Source organism: Sapajus apella, unplaced genomic scaffold, assembly GCF_009761245.1.
Source record: "Sapajus apella isolate SASKATOON/1434 unplaced genomic scaffold, GSC_monkey_1.0 scaffold6, whole genome shotgun sequence".
NCBI lineage: Eukaryota > Metazoa > Chordata > Mammalia > Primates > Cebidae > Sapajus > Sapajus apella.
In genome coordinates, this window is record NW_022436946.1 from 72,072,999 (window position 1) to 72,084,144 (window position 11,146).

At 36.6% G+C, this 11,146-nt stretch overlaps 1 long non-coding RNA gene and 1 pseudogene across 1 annotated transcript in view; one reads left to right on the forward strand and one right to left on the reverse strand.

The window, feature by feature from the left end:
- The window catches only part of LOC116549706, a 53,629-nt gene extending 47,942 nt beyond the window's left edge, over positions 1–5,687 (reverse strand). Inside the window, exon 1 of the long non-coding RNA XR_004268019.1 lies at positions 5,069–5,687. This is a non-coding gene — a long non-coding RNA (uncharacterized LOC116549706). The remainder of the gene's footprint in view (positions 1–5,068) is intronic.
- A 4,113-nt stretch (positions 5,688–9,800) lies between these two features.
- Positions 9,801–9,898, forward strand: LOC116549819 (annotated as a pseudogene).
- The last annotated feature ends 1,248 nt before the right edge of the window (positions 9,899–11,146 follow it).

Below are 11,146 nucleotides of genomic sequence, written 5' to 3' on the forward strand. Positions count from 1 at the left end.
TTTACTCATCCAGCATCGCTGATATTAATGTATATCTCCAGAGATTATAATTTGATATGAACATGCCCTCTTATTCCCAGCATTTACTATGTGCAAGGCAGAATTCTAAGCACTTTACATTTATTACCACATTTATTCCTTCTAGTTATTCTCATAGAAGTAGAGAATAGAATGGTAGTTACCAGAGGCCAGCCTCTGCTTTGGGTTGCGGGAGGGAGGGGAGATGTTACAGTTAGGAAGAATAAGTTGATAGATCTGTTGCATAGCATGGTAACTATGTTTGATGATATATTGTGTCCTTGAAAAATGCTAAGAGAGTGGATGTTAAGTGTTCTCATCACAAAACTATGTGAGATAATTCACTTGTTAATTACGTGGATTTAGCCATTCCACAATGTATATATGTTTCAAAACCTCATGTTGTACATAATAAATACATACTATTTTATATGTCATTAAAAAAATAAATTTGACAAAAGCTGGCTCATGGGAAGTGTCTGGGACAAGTTAAGTACTAAATAAATATTAACTATTAAAAAATCCTTCTAACAACTGTGCTTATTAGGAAGCATAATATTCAACTATTCTTTTATTGTTTGATACCAGAACTCATCATACATATACAGGTAGTTAATATAAATAATAGTTATCATATTTCACTCACTGATATAATTTTCACATTAGTATTTGTGAAATGTTGAAGTACCTTATACTACTAACATAAATATTTGTTAGTGTTTTTCTTCTTTTGTTAAATAAATGGTTTGAAAAACTGAGATAGCACATATTGTAAATTACACCATAGTTCCAATGAAATACAGCATTAATAGGATCACTAAAAGATTCACTTACCAAAAACAGAAAAAAAGTTTATTTAGGGAGGTAAGATTGCAATTTAAAAATTTTTAATAGAAAATCATCAAATAAAGGTTAATAAATTTGAATTTTTCTGAAAAGCTACCCTGGAGTCTATCAGAACCCCCAAAATTCTTGCAGTTGCTAATATAAAAATAAAGCTATTATTTACACACTTCTGCAATAGTTTACTTCAGTGTTAATGCCCACAATTTTTTCTAAGTTAAATCAAAAATCACAAAGTAATAGAGTAGAAATCATAAAATAATAGAGTTTAAATGCAGTGTGAAAATTTAAAATCAGATTGGACTCTTTGTCAGCTCATCTCAATTTAATACTATCCTGGTTGTACCATTTTCCATTTCCCTACAGCATTTCAAGCCAAAATCTTTCAAAGAATATACTGTCACCATTCTGAAAAAAGTTATAGTATTTTAGTTAATAGCAATATATAGTTTTCCATTATCAAAGAAAGACTTTGCTTCTAAGGTTCATCATTAAAACTACAAGATTTCATAGAAACATGCTTGATTTCAGCAGTATGAACCATGTCTATCATTCTCACAGCATGAAGTACTTGAATATTGACTAATGCATACCATCAGAGACCCTGAAAAGTCTCTATTTTTATTAGACACTGAGATTCTGGAAGTATACATAAGAGTTTTCAGTGACTAACCACAGATTAAATACATGAATTTATTATAAACCCCTCTGAAAACACCGCTACAGTTACAAAGAAAGAGTTAATAAGATATTAATCTAGGAAGACAATGAAAAAGTATATCTTAGTAAACAAAAAATTTTAGAAGCAAGAAGCTTAGATCAGTAACCATGCAGAGCAGAGAAATGTATTACTTAGGAGCTTGGAGGTGTAAAAGCAAAGAAATTTAAAAACACACATCTTAGGACCCTGGAAAATCTCAAGAATTAGAAATACAAGTAATGCAATAATTGGAACTACAAAAGAGGAAGAAATATTGTGTAGTTTCAAAACAGAATGATTGGCTGAAGAGCTTTATAGGGTGCAGTTAGGCTTCTAGATCACTTGGAAATAGCCAAGCAATTCTCCTCCACTCTGAGAAGCCTGGTGATTCACTCTATAATGAGGTAAAACCCAATGCCTTGAGTCAAGACACTAGGCAGACATAAGCAAAAGATACCAGAAGCAAAATCGGGGAAACTCAGAAGACATAACATATGAAGAGTAAGACCCACTGGGGCTTCCAGAACCTTGATTTATGTCTCCAGGCATGAGACTGAAGATATCCTCTTAGGAAAAACTGACTAAAATAAAGGATCAATATATATCTTTTTAGAAATAGATCTTCTGAAGAGATGGTCAATCTTTGACTTATCAGCGAAACCCTGCAGTTAACAAACCTTGTTTTGCCACAGAGTTTGCAGTCCGAATTTCAGTGTTTCACTCTAGAATATGAAAAGACTACTAAGAATCACCTGGTAGTTGAGAAAAGCCTGCAATATTAAATGTAGATACAGAAACAAGCAAGTAGCCAGAGGCAACAGAGACTATGCCGGGATAAAAAAAAAAAACTGCAAATACACTGTAACTTATAATATTATGTATATATTTAATATATATAATTTATACATATAAATTTATACATATATAAACATAGCAGATAACTATATATTACATCTATTAACTAGTATATCTCAAATATAATGTAATTAAGGTATGCTACATCTATTTTTAAGGAATGTCATTTTTTAAAAGCACTCAAAAAATCTGAAATATTAAAAAGTTACAGAAATAATTTTAATCCATTAAGGTTGTTAAAAATCTCTCAAAAGCGTTTTTAAAACAAAAGATGAAAATAAAACAGAAGAGATCAAAAAATGGATGGCAGTCTATAGTGCTTGATATCCAATTCAAAAGAATTCTGACCTAAGAAAAGAGAATTGGCAGGGTATATATTCTCAAATAAATAACACACACAATTTTTCTAGACCTGAAGTACATGACCATCCAAGTTAAAAGAGACCACTGAATGCCAAACAAAATGGATGAATAGTGCCTTTATGAAGAAACCCATTAAAAAAACTGAAAACACCAATGATAATTAGAAGTTTTAAAAAGCAATGAAGAAAAAATGTAAATACAAAGACTGAAAATCCAAAATCATCAGACTTCTTAATGGCAACTTTGGAAACTTGAATAAAGTCTTCTGTATTCTATACCCAGACAGATTATCAATCAAGTTTGAGGGAAAGACAAAGACATTTTCATATATGTAAGCTCTCAAAATTTTACTTAAATATATCATCTTTTAATAAATGACTGAATGATGAATCCCACCAAAAGTAACCAAGAAAGTAAACCAAGAAAATAGAAAAACAGAGAATACAATAGGAACGTGCAGATAAGGAGAAACAACCAGATTGCAAATCAGAAAGCTAGAGGGTTAGTGAGTATTGCTTAGAAACTACTAATTTCAGACACACACACACACACACACACACACACACACACACACTTTACATGCACACAATATTGACAGAAGATGTGCATCCAGGGCAAAGAAGATTGTAGATTTGGTAAGAGAATGTATGAGACAGTAAGTCCCATATCAAAGTTTGAGACTGCAACAGCTCAGTTACCAAAGTTGTTCCACATTATTCACATAAAAATATAATCTGGTCCCACTTAAACATGAATCATGTTCAAACTACAACTAATATGAACCTAAGAATAGATAAAAGTGAAAAAATATATGAACAAATTAATAATAAAATTTCTCCATATTTTTCCAATCTCAAATTACAGCACACTGATTCTATCACAAAGAGTAAGTCTCAAGGAAGAGAGAGAGTTTCAAGAATAAGATTTTGATGGCAGTGGCAGCCCATCTGGGGTGGCCGCTGCAAAGACACTGGCTACAAGAGGGAAGTTATGGCTGGGGCTGTGCGTTCTGCAGAGCTGGCAAGGGCCAGCAACAGGTGATTCTGGCGGGAGCCCCACCCCCACCCCCGGCCTTTCAAGTTGGTGGGGCAGGAGCCCGTGCTTCTGGGCACAGCTGCAGCCTCCCAGCGACAGTTCCGGACACGTCTGCACACTCTGGTGACAGGGAAGCCCGCTTCCCCCACAGGCTTGGAAGTGCTTGCTCCCGCTTCCCAGCATCTCCCTGCTCTGGGCGCCCGCTCCATTGCAGAGCAAAGTTGTGGCTGAGCCCAGGTACTGTCATGACCTGGCCAGCTGTGCACACACTCGGGGTAGCATTGACACTGCAGCCCCCGCCCCCCGCTCCCCATCCCCACTGCTTCGGCTCCCTTCAGACTTGGGGCACCAAGGTGCATAGTAGGGAGGCTCGGAGTGCTGAAGGCAAGTGGACACGGGTCTGTGGGCGCCCCTCAGTGAGGAGAGCCTGCGGGCTGTAGACAGCATGTTGACAGAGGTGGGAAGAAGACAGGTTCCTGGGCAGGAAGGGGCAAGTCCCCAGTGAAACCTCACCTTCAAGCCAGAATGGTGTGAATGTTGGGGGCCAGGCTGCCAGTTCGGGGTGGAGTCTGCAACCTGGAGTGAGAACTTCCTTGATGCCTTTTAACTAATCAGAGAGTGTTTTTCCCACATCCATCCCTGGCCACCCATGGACCAATCAGCACACACTTCCTCCTCCCGATGCACCAATTAGCATTCATTTCCACCATTCAGCGCCGGTAAAGCCCCACTGCGACCCCTACCCCGCTCCGCCACTCACTCAGCCAGACTCAGTGGGACATTTGTGGAGACTACCTGTCTGCGGAGAGGAGCTACCCACCTCTGGTATCCCCTACATTCGTTGGGACTACCTGCCAGCAGATAAGAGCTGCCCACTTCGGGTCTCCTGGTTGCTGAGAGCTGTTCGGTCTCCCAGTAAAGCTCCTTTCCACCTTGCTACCCTCCAGTTGTCTGTGTAACCTCCTTCTTCCTGCATGCAGGACAAGAACTCGGGACTCACCAAATGGCAGAGCGAAAGGAGCTGTAACACCTCCCTGGCTTGCTTGCCAAGCTGTGGGCAGGAGCTAAAGGGGCTATGACACTACAGCCGTCCTGCCCTCTGCCAGCACAGGGTGGACGCCTCACATGACAGAAAGCAGTGGGGGGGGTCAGTCCAGCGTTGAAGCCGCAGGCTAGAGTTGCGTGGCCGAACTGAAAGAGCTTAACACAAATGGGCTGAAACACATCCCCCCAAAACATCCCTCCCCAACTCACTGTGCCACAGGTGATGAGAAGCAGAGAAGAGCTGCAGCCCTGCTGGGACCCCAGAACCAGGAGCTCCCCAGGCCAGGTCTGTGACACACTATAACACCCTCTTTGGAGTTCTGCAGTTGTTGGTGTCTCCTAGTTTTCAGGTGCCACTGCATTCGCCTTGTCCAGACAGTGGTGCACCCAGCAGAAGCTGCTTGCGATCTGGCCCAGCTGCAGCCTCACATGCAGCTGGCACCTGTGCCAGTGCCTGGGACTGCCTGCCTTGCCACTGCAGCTGGCATGTCTGGTTTTATGCAATGGCCAGACCCTGCACTCACTTGCTCACACACCCCTTGCCACTCTACACCTGGCTCACCCTTGGCAGACATATGATCCATAGCACAAGCCAAGTGCAGCCTGCCAGGCTGAGTGGGCAGAATGAGTCCAACAGGCATGAGCAAAACTCAAGCAGAGGCACTGCCAGCCACAGAGGTTTTCTGGCTGGTAAAGCAATACCCAAAGGATCCTCTGACGGTTACATGAAGACAGAAAGTGAAACATAAGCTAGCAGAACTCAGTTAAGAAAGACAAGAGCAGCAAACCACCATGGCATGTATATACCTATGTAACAAATCTCCATATTTTGCACATGTACCCCAGAACGTAAAGTAAAATTTAAAAAATTTTTTTAAAAAGAAAGAAAATAGCAACACAGAATCATCAAGAAAAAAACCAGGTAGTTATCAACTTAAATTAACATGACTAAAATCCAAGAAAAGACATAATAGTTTGGTAAAATAAAATTAAATAAAATGTGTAATGAAGTTTTAGGGTCAAATAGACAGACTTTATCTAGAAAATGATAGCAAAGAAGATTCAAAATATGCTTATTTGTTATTCCTGAAAAAGAGAATTCATCAAAGTTTTCAAATGTATTTTATAAGATAACTTCCCTGAAATATTAGCATATCATGTCCTAAGAACCACTGGCAAATATAATCAATCCCAAGTTATATCCTGATGAATTTATGCAACTTTCACGAGAAGGAAAAAAATCACATGGAACTTAAGGTAGGGAAAGCAGTCTCCAAGCAAAAAAAAACCAATAATCAGACTGTGTCAAAATTCTCTACAGCAACACCACAGGCAGGTAGAAAATAGAGCACAGTCTCCAGAGTTCTGGGGAAAATATGGTAGGAGTAAAGGATTCTGTCAGGCCAAGTCACTCTTCAACTATTAAAAAAATAAAAGCAAACATCCCCGAGTAGACAGGATTACAGTATCCATGAGCTTTGTTCATAAAACTACTAGCCAATGAAATCCAGCCAAAAAAGAATGAAATAAAATAAACCAGAAAAGACAAAGCTACTCAGACATGAGCCTAAAAATTAATTTAAATTTTGAGACAAAGCTAAACCCATGTGGTCATTATGCAGACATTAGAGAATAAAATTGAAATAATACATCTATTTTGAGTTCAAAATTCCAAAGTTATCCTCAAAATCAATTGCAGCCTACATGGTAATCTGGATAAAATTATCAAACTCTCTGAGCTTTTTTAACTGAGATGTTATTTAGTGCAGTTCCTTGGCATTTATGTTTCGATCAGTGGAAAATTTGGTAGATAATTATTTGGATGTCTAGCAGACCATGATCTCCTATTCTAAATTCTGCCCTCTTGGGTCCCTATGGTTATACAGTTCTCTCTGTCCTAGATGGCCCTATCTCACAGACAGAGCTGATTGAATATGAATGCATAACAAACTCACCTAGACCAATCAGATTCTCTGCCCTGTTGCCTGTAATTGAGACACTGATCTTGTAGCTGAAGATATGTAATACGAGAACTTGCATTGTGGCTAAATAGAATTCTAGTTCATAGAAAAAAATCAATAAAACAGACATAAGAAGGTAAGAGGCTGTCTTAGTAGAAACTAAAAAGTATGGCTGTTTAGATTCCTGTTTTATGTCCTTCCTAAAGCCTAACATACTTTCTGCTTTAGGCTTCCATGAGATATTACAATACATTTATAATAATTTCTCCTCCTTTACTTAAGCTGCTTTGAGTGGGTTTCAGTTATTTGCCGTCAAAATAGCCTTAAAGGCAACAGAAATTAGCATAAGAAATGACATTATAATTAACAGTTCCAAATAAAACCATTTAACTGGATAAATTGAGTTCTGGGTTGGGGGGCAATGATGATTCCTCTATCAAGGAATATAAAAATAGCAGTTTGGTTTGTCAATAACAAAATAGTTCAGCTACCGTTGTTATCTATGGCTATTTCATAAAAAGCAAAGTTTTAAAGGATGTCATTGCCCACTTAAAGATATCAGAGTATCTTTAAGATTTAACACAAGAAATCTCCAAATCTCCAAATTAGGCTGATGTCCTTATTATATACTAATATTTGTAATGGGGTATGTGCAACTAACTAAGGTAATAGAAAGAAATAATTATCCCTGGGCTCCTTCATGAGCTAGAGAATGGCCTTCTACCATGTGCCATACCATAGATCCAACTTTACACATTTGCAAATACCTTAAAAACAATCTAGATTTTATGATTTAGGCTTAATACACATGAGCAGGTTAAGAAATTGTGCTCTGCTGATCAGTGTTTTTTTTCTGGTCCTTAAGGCTACAGCCATTAAGTAGATAACAGTGGAGTCAGTATCCCAGGATAAGACATGGATAAAAATAATAAACCAAGTCCATGAAGCACCATGATACAACAAGTTATCTGGCTTGGCTTACTACAAACAGAGCTTCCTAAAACCAAACAATATAAACAAAGGTTTTACTGAAGTCTAGAGGAATGTTGACATCAAAAAATAAGACCAAAAGTTTTTTGAAATAAAACCCTCAACCTGAAAAAAAGAACATAAATGATTCAAACCAATATTGGAAACTCAGCTAAACTAAGAGTTTTGTTTGTTTGTTTGTTTGTTTACTTAAGTCAGGACTACAAAAGATGCTGGCAGAGCCAGACTGGATTTCTATGCATTATAAACAGGGTTATTACGAGAATCCTCCCCAATGTTCCCTTCAGGGTATCTCTGAAGGACATCAAATATAGAAGTTATATCAGTAGGCAGAACCTGTGCCAGCTAGAATTCTTAACTGCTCATTCTCCTGGATAGAAAATGAACACCTCAAAAGTCTATGACATTAACTGGTAAGTCTCTCTCTCCCTCAGATTACAACATGCCTGCACTTAGATCCCAAATGTATCTCAGAAGAAGAATATTTTGGTATCACCAATATGATGAGACACAGTGAAAAGGCATATTAAATAAACTATACTATTTATTCAATTCTATTTTATCTCTGAGTTTTAAAATTTTAAATTGTTACAAAAATTAATTCTGAAAATAAAGAAACATTATGATTGTTTTTCATGGGGAAACAGATCAATACCCTCTTAGGCTGGCCCTTCACTAATCATTTTAGCCACTCTATAGCTTTGACCTTCTCATAGCAGCCACAGGCCACAGGAAGTTCAAAACACAAAAGGCCAGAGGCAGCAAACGCATAGAGTAATGAGAATAGAGAAACATTTAGAGCTTTGCTACCTCACAGAGAGCAAAGCTGTTCTCCGGGTATAAGTAATCAAGAGCAAGCATTTTACAGAGCATTTTAGAGAGAAGTAAAAGCTTCGTGGTAAGGCATTATAAAAGCTCAAATTCAAATGAGTGCTGAGCAAAGGCACAGGCAAAGACTAGAAATCTTATGCAAATTACAGTTGCAAGAAAACATCTGGAGCTGACTGACAGAGGACTAAAATACTGTGGAATAAAAATGGGAAGGATACAGAAGTCAGTCAGTCAGTGAAAACTGGAAGAAGAAACATGAAAATTAAACATTTAAAAACGGCTCCTATATCTATACTTTCTGATAATTTTTATTAGTTTTATTATAAGAAGAAAATGGAAGTGTGTATCAGTACATGTTACTCAGAATTCATAATTAGAAAACAAAAATTAAACCACTAGTATTGTTATATGTATTTTTTGTTGCATAAAAGACATTTTTATTGTCTTATAAAATACTAACTTTAACAACCCCTTCATATATTCATCAAAGTTCTGATCCTTGGAAAAGACAAAACAGGTGAGAAAATAGATTTGGTTTTTAACAAGGCTTATTATTTGGGTGGCCAACAAATAATTTGAAACATAGAATTTTCATTAGAAATAGATTTTTGCTTGTATACATGTTCCCAATACCAATGCACTGAACTTTCTTGTCAATTCAGTAAGTCGAAAGAAGGCTAAGCAGAGATATTGAAACATAAATATTGAAAAGGAGACAATAATATTATTTGTAGAAAATGCTGCTGGAAGAATTGACTCATGAAATATTTCAGGGATGCAATTGACAATATGGCAAAAAGAATACTTAAAATATGTAATGTCTTTGAGGCAATAATTCTAGTTCAAGAAATTTACTTGAAGTAAATAACCAGAGATATGAAAAAATATGTATGTGAAGAATGTTTATAATAACTTGCTCTGGTTAAAGAAAATAGAGTGCTCACTTTAGCAGCACATATACAGAGAATCTTCTATTTATGATGGTTTATCTTGTGGTTTTTCAACTTTACAATAGTGCAAAAGTGATAAACATTTGGGAGAAACCATACTTATTTCACCATGCCTAAATTCAGTAGCCAGCCATTGCTTTCAGTCAGATGCATATTTCAACATAATACTTCCTACCTATGATAAGTTTTTTTGGAAAGTAACTGTATTGTAAGCCAATGAGCATTTGTACTAAAATTGTAATGATAGAATATTAACATAGTCCCTGAACAAAGATGACATGAAAATTTGTGAAGATTTCCACATTTTTCAGTTTGGAAATTGTTTGTATTTTATTTTTGATAATTTGATTATTATTTGTCTTGGCGAGTTCTTTGGTGCCTCACCAAGACAAATAATAATCAAATTATCAAAAATAAAAGACAAACAATTTTGAGAGCAGCAAGAGATAAGAAATACATTACATTCAATGGTTTTTTAATGCCGCTATCAGTGGACTTCTCAGTAGAGACCTTGCAAGGAAGGAAAGAATGAGATGAAATATTCAAAATGCTGAATGAAAAAAAAAAAAAAACTTGTCAATCAAGAATACTTTACCTAGCAAAGCAGTATTTTGGAAATGATGGAGACAATGGTAGCATCTTACAAAACAAGATATTTACAAGATGTGCATAATATCAAAACCAGGATAATGACATTTATACAGTAAAGATACAGAAAATTTCCACCTCCAGAAAGATCCCTCGTGTTGTCCACCTTTCTGCCTACTTCTCTTCCCTCTTCCATTCCCTACCCCAGCCACTATTAACCTATTATTTATTTTTATAATTATGTCATTTTAAGAAAGATATATAAGAAGAATCCTATAATGTGCAAGCTTTAGGGATTGGCTTTTTTCACTCAGCATAACTCCCTGAAAATGCATGCAATTTGCTGCATGTATCAATAGTTTATGTCTTGTATTGCTGAGTAGTACTCCATGTTGTGGATGTATTGGTTTGTTTAACCATCTGTCAATTGAAGGATGGCTGAATTGTTTCCAGGTGTTTTCGTTCTGGTGAATAAAGTTGTAACAAACATTAAAAAAAATGAAAGAAAAAAGAAATGAGGAAGAAATAAAAACATTCTTAGGTAAACAAAAGTTAGGGGAGTTTATCACCATTAGGCCTGCCTTACAGGAATTGCTAAAGGAACTGCTAATTGTTTAAAGAATTCTGTTCTTTAAACTGAAACAAAAGGCTTCTAATAAATAACATAAAAGTTATAAATGCACAAGTAATACCAATGGCCTGAGTAATACAGAGCAATAATCAGAATACTCTAGGACTGTAATGTTGGTATGTAAAGTAATTTTATTCCCAGTACAGGGTTAAAGAACAAAAACAATAACTACTGGATTGAAATAAATTGTTGAGGAATACATACCATAAAATGATATAAATTCAGATATTAAAAATGAAAATTGTGTGTGTAGGGAAGTAAAAGTATAGATTTATTGTATGCAAAATTCCTCGCTCTCAGCTTGAAATAGACAGTTATAAGAGGAAGATGTTCCATG